The sequence below is a fragment of the Thalia democratica genome, chromosome 3 (assembly GCF_965202585.1).
Source record: "Thalia democratica chromosome 3, ktThaDemo2.hap1.1, whole genome shotgun sequence".
Classification (NCBI taxonomy): domain Eukaryota; kingdom Metazoa; phylum Chordata; class Thaliacea; order Salpida; family Salpidae; genus Thalia; species Thalia democratica.
The window spans coordinates 11,024,730-11,036,920 of record NC_139167.1 but is presented as its reverse complement, the minus strand read 5'-3'; the positions used below and the strand labels follow the sequence as shown (position 1 = coordinate 11,036,920).

At 27.4% G+C, this 12,191-nt stretch overlaps 1 non-coding gene across 1 annotated transcript; it reads right to left on the bottom strand.

The window, feature by feature from the left end:
• Positions 1 to 278: 278 nt before the first annotated feature.
• Trnan-guu (transfer RNA asparagine (anticodon GUU)) lies at positions 279 to 352 on the bottom strand. The gene has a single exon. It is a non-coding gene; the product is annotated as a tRNA-Asn (tRNA).
• Between the last annotated feature and the right edge of the window lie 11,839 nt (positions 353 to 12,191).

The following is a 12,191-nucleotide window of genomic DNA, read 5'->3' as shown; positions in this document are numbered from 1 at the left end:
ACATTTGGTACAAAAATTAAATATTCAATTACTTACCACAAACTTTTATTACCTATATAGTGAGTTGAAATTTATCAACAGTAATTCAGTATCTATAAACATAGTAGTTAGTACTTTTATTTTACTTACAATCAATTCAGTTTAGAAACTAAATTACCAGGTATTAATTGGTTTTTTAAGCAGTATACGAAGCATTGTAATAAAAGTTTTTTAAAAACTTTTACATAAGTATTAAATTTTAACATTTTATCAACCTTAACATCTTTAAAAATAAAAACCGTCCTCGGGTGGGCTCGAACCACCAACCTTTCGATTAACAGTCGAACGCGCTAACCGATTGCGCCACGAAGACTTGTTGAAAATTGAGCTTGTTTTGTATATATACTTAAAGTTTTTACTTCAGCTTGTAAAGTTGTCTTTTGCAAATCATCAAAAAATTCTTGCACGTTTAAACCTAAACTATTTCAACATATGTTACATTTACAAACTTTCATAAATATTATTGACAAATACTATTAATTCCTTAAACAAAAGTAGATGGACGAGTAGGAATGATTACTAATGACCTAGAGAATCACTGTTTAAAAAATAACAAAAGGGTTGATCATGCCAATTCGATCAGCAGACCACAAGTTTCGGTAGACTGAGACCGGTTTCGTCCTTATTAGGACTCATCATTCAGTCACAACCGAAAAACTCGCAGCCGTCAATCTACAAACGGTTTATTATGCTTTCACATGAAGCAACTTTAATAATTCTTGAAAAATAAAGAAAATAAAATTTAACGAAAATTAACTGAACTTTGTGTTTAATAATTTACTGTAAATCTTGTTTTGTAACATATAAACTAATATATATATATATATCACTTCAAATTAATTTTTAAAAGTAGATATACAACACTAATAACAAACGTGTGAATACTTGAATTATAAGTTACAACTTCTTTAAAGAAACTAAAATTCAATACGCTGAATATTTTTATGAAAATTTTTTTATAAGTACTTTGTGCTGTAATTTTTTTTTTTAATAATTTACCTTGAACAGTAAAAACAATTTTACGCTTGTGTTTTACTATTGTAAAAATTTGTTTAACATTTTTAAAGAAGTGATTTGTACAATAACTAAACTTAACTTTTAAAAATGTAAATATGAAGATAAGTACTGTAAAGTTTATGCTTTTAATAAGAAAAAAAAATTAAAAAACAATAATTATTTTAACAATAATGATTTTGACAACAACAAATTTCCTTCTATTTCAAAACATATTTTTTTTTTGAATGATTGGCCAAGTCTAAAATCGTAATAATAAAAAGCGAGCAACATTTGCAAACATAAACAAGAAAAATTTTTTATCTGACTTCCTCAAAAAAAAGAGATTTTTTAACTTAAGGTTGCTAAAAACAGTTATCTTAGATTACTACTTAAGTTTTACTTGTTGCTTAATTTAAAACATCTATAACTAATTTTTACATTTGCATGCTAGAAAAATAAGAAAAAAGTTTAAAAGCATAAAAAAAAATTTGTAAGTATTCTGAACTTAATTTAAAATAATCTTAAAGTATAACTAGATAGAAAATTCTAAAACCTAGACTAAGCCAATGTTACTGTAACCAAACAAATCAACTTTCAAATTTTTGCTATCTTTTCTTTTAAAATTAAATATTGTTTAAATAGTAAGTTTTTTATTTAAATCATAAATATGCAATAATATAAAAAAAAGTTCTACTAAATAGATCTCATTACAACTTCAATCACAATACCAATACCAACTCTACATCACAATAGTACAAGTCGCCCCTGATACAGACATTAAGATGTTTATTAAATTCTTTAAAAGAAATGATAGCAAAAACATATTAAAAAAAGTTCAAATATTAGATTTAAACAGCAATTGTTTGATAAGTTTACCTGACTAAAACCATTTAAATAGTTGACAAATATAATCTCAACCACATTACCTCGTTTTAATTTTCATGAAAGAAAAACTTTAGTATTTAAGATTTTGAACTTATAACGATAAAAAATCTCTAAGTATCAAATACTACAATTGTGGACAATTTTCTAAACAACAAATATTCAATAAAAATGTTATTAGAATTTCTATGAAATACTAATAATCTTAGTTACAATAAAATAAGCAAGGTTTTCTGACGTTAGAGACACATAAAAAGTATATTTAAGATTGTGTTTAAAGTTACAGTTTTAATTTAAAACGGTTTTAAAATTAAATTTTGCCAATAACTTTAGAAAACAGAGCAACTTTTTATTGATTCTATATACGAACGAAAAAGTTGTTTAAAAAATTATGTCATAATGACAGAACACTATACAGAGCCCGATGTGCAGCCTCGGCATAATTATTTGTTCTGTCTCCACCAGTCAAAATCCTTTCGTGTTGACTCCAAAGATGAGGAGGGAAGTTAAGCTGAATTCTGGCACCTAATGTCGTTTCAAGATTATTTTTGAAAAATATAAATATTGCTAAAAATTGAAGATAATTTATTCAAATAATTTTTAAAAAACCGGAAAACATATGTTTTTAAATTTGGTTTAGAATGTTACATACACTTTATGCAATCGTAATATTTTTCAAAAGTATGTACCTCAAATGAAAAATACTTAAGTATTATAAACATTATTTATTGAAAAAAGTATAGCTGTATTTTTTTGAAATTAATTAAAGGCTTTAAACCTCCTGCTTGGCTGACAATGTAGGTGTCTCTGAACCAGGTAACAATGGGCACCAGTTCATCGCAAACAGCAGCAAGTAAGGCTTGAAGACCATCTGCAACCTTTTGAAGGGGTAGAAAAGCCAGAGAAATTATCATTTTGGCATCTTTATTAAAATTAACATCTGACCGAAACCTAAATCGAAGCAATTTAAGACTTTTTGATAGTAGCCTTCTATATTAAAAAAAGAAAGTAAAAATTAACCTAGTCTGCAGTTAACATCTTTGTATTTTTCTAAGAATGTTCTGTCCTAAATGGAAGAGGCAACCTCTTATATTGCAACTCGGAAATTCATTCTAAAATCAATAAGGTCTTATGTAATTTATTATTATTATTTGTTATTATTTTGTTTATTGTGCAATGTTTGACTCAGGCACCAAAATCTGTGTCACTAAAATAGGACAAATAATGAGAAAAATAAAATAAAAAAACATTTATATTCAACAAAAAGTTAACATAGACAAAATATTAACAAAACTAAAATTATAAAAAAAATATTACTATGTTTAGACTTATTAGCTTTATATAGAACGCGACAACTTAGTACATCAAACACTTTTGTACAAAATTAATAAAAGAAAGTTAATATATTAATAATCTGTCACGGGCAGGCGTATGGAAATTAGTGTTAAAAATAGAAAAACTCCACACTATCTCAAATATTATCAAGTGTATAAAAACTAACGTTTACAGCGTTAATCAATGCCAACTCAACCATCTGCTATTGGCTGTGCTCTTTTTATCACCTCCAAAGTTAATTTAAAATCAATGTTTTTGCGCTTAAGGCCGCAAACATACTTCGAAAGCTCAGTTTCATTTTCGTATACACCACCTTTAAAAAAAAAATCCTTTAAAGGTGGTGTATACGAAAATGAAACTGAGCTTTCGAAGTGTGTTTGCGGCCTTAAGGGCAAAAACATTGATTTTAAATTAACTTGGGAGGTGATAAAAAGAGCACAGCCAATAGCAGATGGTAACAACCCTGTTTGTAGGCTGTGCTTAAAAGAATCAACAGCCGTTATGTATGCGTTAAAAAAGGAAGGTTGTTTAAATAAAAGGAGCGAATTTATATCGTCTTGTCGACATATAAAAAAGCTTCTCTTAAAACACAACAAATTTTGAAGCATTTTATAGTCAATTAACTGTTGTTTTCGTTAATTTTTAGTTGTTTGATTAGTTAGAAGGTAGATCGATTTTTGTACTGAATATTTGTAATGTACAATATTACGTCATACTGTTTTTAGTGTTTTTTTGCATAACTTTTGTATCTTTGTTTAGTACAGTGCTTTTTATTTTGAATTTAACTGGCTGATGATCAAACTTTATGAAAAATTAAAGCTTTGTGAAACATATGTTCCAGAATTTTTAAAATCGCTATTTAAATAAATTATTTAAAAGCCCTTAAAGTGGGCTCAGTTGAAAGTGTTTAAGTTTAAACATTAACCTTATTTTATATTCATGCTCCAAATTTTTGTCGAGCACAGTAAACAAAAACACGTTCATATAAAAAATGTCAGATTTTAAAAAGTTTGATATCAAGCACTCGACTAAGAATATTCCATGTGGTAAACAAGATGTGTATAAGGAAGCATTAATACAGAAGACTCAACACTTAGTAAGACGGATGCGGTGGAAAGCAAAGTTCTTCGAAGAAGAAGATCAAGTGGCTGCAGAAGAACACGAAACATACGGGTTTTAAACAACACGCACACCTAAGCCAATACAACATCTACAGGCATTTGAAGAAGACTCAATAAAAATAGTGCAAGACGTGGAGTTCAGAACAAGTAGAAGCCGTTTCCAAAATGAACTTTCAAAGATTGTGCAGGACATAAGTAAGTGCAAAAATTTGATTGTGCCTTCTGATAAAACTTCTAATTTTTACGAAATTTCAGCAAATGACTATAAAAAATTATTAAAAGACAATATTACTAAAGATTACGAAAAATGTACTGATAAAACTTTAAATGATATTAATGTAGAAGCTAAAAATTTAACTAAAAACTTAAAAATACATGATAGGATTAAAAAATTGCCTTTAAAAAACGCATACATAACGGTCAAAGACCATAAAGATAACTTTTTGACACATCCCAAATGTAGATTGATTAATACTTCTAAGTCCGATGTAGGTCGTATAGTTAAGGTTAAGATTGACTGTATTAATAAGGCTGTGCGTTTAAAATCTAAACTTATGCAGTGGACTGATACAGACCAAGTCTTAAATTGGTTCACTGGTTTGGAAAAACAAACGTACAGCTTTTTTAAGTTTGATATAGTCGATTTTTATCCTTCTATCAGCGAAGAATTGGTAATAAAATCACTAAAATTTGCTGGTATTTATACTAGCGTACCTACTGAAGATTTAAGTTTAATAAAAAACGCATGTAAATCAGTACTTTATGAACAAGGAAACCTGTGGCAAAAGAAGAGAGCAAATAACACCAGCTCTCTTTTTGATGTAGCGCAGGGATCGTTCATGGGTGCAGAGTTATGTGAATTAGTAGGTCTTTTTTTGTTAGATGGGTTGAAGAATATCTTTGGTTTAGAAAGAGTTGGGTTGTACAGGGACGATGGTCTAGCTGTACTGCCCAATTCTTCTGGCTTTATAGTTGAAAGGCTAAAAAAACAAACGCACGCCTTCTTCAAGTCTATGGGGTTAAGAGTCACTATTGAATCACCAATGTTGACGACTGACTACCTGGTTGTGAAGCTCAACTTGCATGATCTCTCCTATATGCCTTATAAAAAGCAAAAAGCAAAAATTATGTATATAAATAAATATTCTAGCCACCCAAAAAATATTATAAACCAAATACCGAAAATAATTAATAATCGTTTAAATAAAAGATCAAGCAACGAAGAAAAATTTTTAAAAACAAAACAAGATTACGAACTAATAATGAAAAAATACGGTTACAATGACAAACTTAATTTTGAATCAACGGAGCAAAAAAACAAAACGACCAATAACAGTAAAAGAAAACGAAACATAATTTGGTAAAATCCCCCATTCTGTACTTCAGTTAAAACAAACATCGGCAGAGAATTTATAAATCTAGTAAAAAAACATTTCAACAAAAATAACCCATTATCAAAGATATTTAACAAACATAATATGCGAATCAGTTATTCATGTATGGCAAATTTGGAGAGATTAATCAAGTCACATAATCAAAGGATTTTAAACAACAGTAATTCAATCAAAAATCAGTGTAATTGCGCCGGTGGCTGTAAATACAATTTGAAGGGGGAAACTGCCGGTCAGAGAACATTATTTACAAGGCAACAGTTAACTCTGACCTTGAAAAGAAGTTCTACATCGGCTTATGCTCCACTCAATTCAGATTTCGGTATGCCAACCATAAAAAATCCTTTAAAGGTGGTGTATACGAAAATTAAACTGAGCTTTCGAAGTATGTTTGCGGCCTTAAGCGCAAAAACATTGATTTTAAATTAACTTGGGAGGTGATAAAAAGAGCACAGCCAATAGCAGATGGTAACAACCCTGTTTGTAGGCTGTGCTTAAAAGAATCAACAGCCGTTATGTATGCGTTAAAAAAGGAAGGTTGTTTAAATAAAAGGAGCGAATTTATATCGTCTTGTCGACATATAAAAAAGCTTCTCTTAAAACACAACAAATTTTGAAGCATTTTATAGTCAATTAACTGTTGTTTTCGTTAATTTTTAGTTGTTTGATTAGTTAGAAGTTAGATCGATTTTTGTACTGAATATTTGTAATGTACAATATTACGTCATACTGTTTTTTGTGTTTTTTTGCATAACTTTTGTATCTTTGTTTAGTAAAGTGCTTTTTATTTTGAATTTAACTGGCTGATGATCAAACTTTATGAAAAATTAAAGCTTTGTGAAACATATGTTCCAGAATTTTTAAAATCGCCATTTAAATTATATATATATATATATATATATATATATATATATATATATAATAAAAAGGTTTATTTAAAGATGCAAAACTCAAAGGACACGAGTTTTGTGACTATATATGGGGAAACTGCCGGTCAGAGAACATTATTTACAAGGCAACAGTTAACTCTGACCTTGAAAAGAAGTTCTACATCGGCTTATGCTCCACTCAATTCAGATTTCGGTATGCCAACCATAAAAAATCCTTTAAAGGTGGTGTATACGAAAATTAAACTGAGCTTTCGAAGTATGTTTGCGGCCTTAAGCGCAAAAACATTGATTTTAAATTAACTTGGGAGGTGATAAAAAGAGCACAGCCAATAGCAGATGGTAACAACCCTGTTTGTAGGCTGTGCTTAAAAGAATCAACAGCCGTTATGTATGCGTTAAAAAAGGAAGGTTGTTTAAATAAAAGGAGCGAATTTATATCGTCTTGTCGACATATAAAAAAGCTTCTCTTAAAACACAACAAATTTTGAAGCATTTTATAGTCAATTAACTGTTGTTTTCGTTAATTTTTAGTTGTTTGATTAGTTAGAAGTTAGATCGATTTTTGTACTGAATATTTGTAATGTACAATATTACGTCATACTGTTTTTTGTGTTTTTTTGCATAACTTTTGTATCTTTGTTTAGTAAAGTGCTTTTTATTTTGAATTTAACTGGCTGATGATCAAACTTTATGAAAAATTAAAGCTTTGTGAAACATATGTTCCAGAATTTTTAAAATCGCCATTTAAATTATATATATATATATATATATATATATATATATAATAAAAAGGTTTATTTAAAGATGCAAAACTCAAAGGACACGAGTTTTGTGACTATATATGGGGAAACTGCCGGTCAGAGAACATTATTTACAAGGCAACAGTTAACTCTGACCTTGAAAAGAAGTTCTACATCGGCTTATGCTCCACTCAATTCAGATTTCGGTATGCCAACCATAAAAAATCCTTTAAAGGTGGTGTATACGAAAATTAAACTGAGCTTTCGAAGTATGTTTGCGGCCTTAAGCGCAAAAACATTGATTTTAAATTAACTTGGGAGGTGATAAAAAGAGCACAGCCAATAGCAGATGGTAACAACCCTGTTTGTAGGCTGTGCTTAAAAGAATCAACAGCCGTTATGTATGCGTTAAAAAAGGAAGGTTGTTTAAATAAAAGGAGCGAATTTATATCGTCTTGTCGACATATAAAAAAGCTTCTCTTAAAACACAACAAATTTTGAAGCATTTTATAGTCAATTAACTGTTGTTTTCGTTAATTTTTAGTTGTTTGATTAGTTAGAAGTTAGATCGATTTTTGTACTGAATATTTGTAATGTACAATATTACGTCATACTGTTTTTTGTGTTTTTTTGCATAACTTTTGTATCTTTGTTTAGTAAAGTGCTTTTTATTTTGAATTTAACTGGCTGATGATCAAACTTTATGAAAAAATAAAGCTTTGTGAAACATATGTTCCAGAATTTTTAAAATCGCCATTTAAATAAATTATATATATATATATATATATATAATAAAAAGGTTTATTTAAAGATGCAAAACTCAAAGGACACGAGTTTTGTGACTATACACCCATCAGCTTCAAAACACGTTTAAAATTAAGCACAAAACAAAATCACTAATAAAAGTTAAATAGTTTTTGCATAAATAGATTATGACGTAATTTTGAAACTATTAAAAATCATGCAAAATGGCTCGTGCAAAAATTAATTTGCCAATCGGCAATAAACTAGCAAAAATTCATATAACTTTAGTAAGTAACTATATACTACGACAGGTAATTGAAAGAGATAAAGATAAAATTAAGATGCATATTGAAATTTAGATTATTTTAAGATGAAATTAAAACTTGTTAAACTTTAAAAGCGACTTTTTATATGTCTACAAGACGATACAAACTCGCTTCTTTTGTTTAAGCAATTCTTGTCTTTCAGTGCATATACAACGGCTGATGCTTCTTTAAGACACAGCCTACATATTGGCCTATTGCCGTCGGCTATAGGCTGTGCTCTTTTTTTAACTCTCAGGGTATTTCGAAGTCAATGCCGCTGCGCTTTAAGCCACAAACATACTTCGTAAGTTCAGTGTCATTTTTATATATGCCGCCTTTAAAAGATTTTTTATGATTGGCATACCTAAATCTAAACTGAGTCGAGCACAAGCCGACATAGAACCTCGTCTCAACGCCAGAGTTAACTGTGGCCTTGTAGACGATGTTCTCTGAACGGCAATTATCCCCTTTCAAAATATATTTACAGCTACCAGCGCAGCCACATTGACTTTGAATTCCTGAGTTTTGATTTAAAATTTTTTGGTTGTGTGCTTTAATGATGTTCTCTAAATTTGCCGTACACGAATAACTTATTCGCATATTATGTTTGTTGAAAATTTTCGTTAGCGGATTTTGTTTATTGAAGTGTTTTTTGACTAGATTTGTAAATTTTCTTCCAATACTAGTTTTTACAGAACTGCTAAAAGGAGGGTTGTACCAGATTACATTTCTTTTTCTTTTGTGTTTTTGATTATTAGGTTGTTGCTCAGGTTTTTCAAATTTAAGTTTGTTATCGTATCCGCATTTTTTCATTATCATATCCGGTATTTTGAAGTAAATTTTTTACTTAATTTAAACGCTGTATTTTTTTTCAATTTTTATAAATGATTTTGTTGAACGACAATAAAAGACGCTAAAAATGTTTGGTCTTCAGACTTGGTGCAAGTCAAACGTTGTAATATGCACGATGAACTTTGTTTTTTGGTTCAATTTTTTTTTATTCTAAGATTTCGTTGGTGTGATTATTGTGAAGGTCGTATTGAAAACAATAACTTTACTACAGAAGCTAAAATTTAAAGAAAGTTAAGGCTAAACTATTTTTATATCAAATGATAAAAAAAATATCAACGAGCAATAATAGCCCTAAAAACTACAGTAGTCTTTATCTAATTACACACTTCTAACACCGCCTAAAAAAGCATACAAAATCTTGGGCCGCTTTTTATTTCCAAAACAGCTACTCTAAATGTTTTAAATGTTACTTATATTCTCAAACCACCTAAAATCTATTTTGACTAAAAATAAACTTTATTGTTGATATTCTATCTAATAACGCTATAAAAGCTATTAAGTCATTTACTTGTAAGTTTTAATTTAACTTACAAGTTTGTAATATATTTTGTTGATTATTAGTTTAACTTTAGTAGAAAACTATTTGTAAGATATTTTTATTTATTATCCGTTTTTGTGATATATTTTATATGTAGTTTTTAACGTTTTTAGATCAACTAGTTTAATTTATATTTTTATTATTTTTTCTAATAAACAGAAAAGTTTTACGACCAATTTAGTTAAAGTTTTGATACATTTTTATTTTAACAAAAGGAATTGTATGAATTTACTTTTAAGTAAAATATGTACTAGTAACTATTAAATTGTTTTAGTTAAAAAATTTGTTTTGAATGGTTTAGGAAATAATATTGCTAGCTTTCTGACATTAAATTAAAAAAAAAAATAGCAAAAACACTAAGGTTTGTTGTACTAAACGTCGCAAAGCTAACTTAAAGTTTTTATGGAAATATATTAAATCGCATATTTTTAATGAAAAATAATTAAATTTTAAATTTTAAAGACAATTATAAATGTTTGCAATGTTTTTAATAGTTTAATAAATAAAATTAGCATAAGTGTATAGATATGTTAGTATGACTTAAAATTCGAAATTATTGTTAAATTTTCTTTAATTATCAGAAAATTTAGCCGTTACTTAGGCTTAAAACTTACTTACTTACTAGAAACTATGAATTTCAAAGATATAAAATATATATACTACATAATTATACGTCTTTATGTCGTTTGTTATCAAAACGTAACTACTCTTGTTGAATCTTAAATATTTGTAGTTATATAACTGTTTATATTTTTAATTGTCACTGAACAAAAGTAAAAATATCCGAAAGAAGTTGTTAAATAATGTCAAAACACTACATTTATAATAAAAAAACTGAAAGCTTTGAGTAAAAAAAAATGTATATTCTTAGTTCTTATTTAACCTTAAATAACTAGTGTTGTTAGTTTTAAAAATTTCTAAAACACTTGATGAAACATAAATTTTTACTTAGACACAATTTACAAATAATACGTAAGTGATTTTATTGATTTAACTTGAAATTTCTTTATTAAGATGTTTACATTTTAATTACTTAACTATTAATCTTATTGGAAGAAGAAAAAGTTAATTTATATATAGTCTTTTTGTAATGATCCATAAAACTAAATTTTCATTTCCGATTTAGTTAATGTTTTGAGTAACTTTACAATTTGAGTAACTGTGTAAACCAGACATGTTAAAAAGCTCTGCTTTGTTTACTCAAGCGTGAAATTACTAACTTAAAACAAACCAAAAATAAAACACTTCATTGCTGAATTACCATAGTAACTTTTAGCATTTTAACATCTCTGGTGTAAACTTATTTGTAACTAAAACACTAATTAAACACTATTAGTAATTAACTAGTTTTGACAGAAGAAGTTTGTATTATAATTTGCTGTCGAGTATTTCTTAATTTTCGAACAAAAAGTTGTAAAGCTAATGAGAAATAAAAAAACTAGTAGTTTGTTCTAATATAATGTTATATTTTAATTTAATGAGAATTTAGCACTAGTATTTATAATCTAAATAAAACATTAACCTTTATTTATTTATTTTAAAAAATAAACATATAACGTGCTTTGATTTAAAAAAAGTAACAAATAACATTATTTTAAAAACTTATTTTGTTAAGTATATTTATGTACTTTTATTTATTTTTTATTTGTACTGGTATGTTATTTGTTGTAGTTTTATGTACTTGTTTTAGTAAAACTTGTATTAATAAGAAAGTTTGAAAACTTTATACAAAAATTATTTATTAACAGCAGGTGAGCAAATCGTATCTTTTTTTGTTCATCAAACGTTATGGGAATAAACGTTTAATGATTAAAACAGTTTATAATATTGTAAATAAGTATGTATAAAAACTGCAGCTAGAAAACGATAGTTTTACTGTTAATATAAATCCTGATTTTATCTAAAAACATATTATTTTAAAGCGTGATTTAAGCACATTTTTAATAAACTAAAATAATAATTAATAAAAAGTTAAAAACATGTTAAAAATAAATGCTTTTAACTAATGACCTGGTTTAAAAGTTTAATCCTTACACAAAAGAAATTAAAATCAAGTCAAACTTTTTTAAAGTTTAGAAAACATTTAGATTTCGTTGAATCATTACAATTAGAAATAACTATTTTATATTTAATCAAATAGTTTTAAAAACCTATGTTTTATTAATCAAAAAAGTTAATACTTTAGCTAAAATATTTTTGTGTTTTATATACTATGACAGTATTTTGTTCTATTATTACTAGATAATAAAAAATAACTTATACGCTTGAAATAAAATTAATCAATATCATACCATCAAAAAACTTAAATGACATTAACATTGCCGAAACTTTACCCTGATCAACATCTAGTTTGGTATT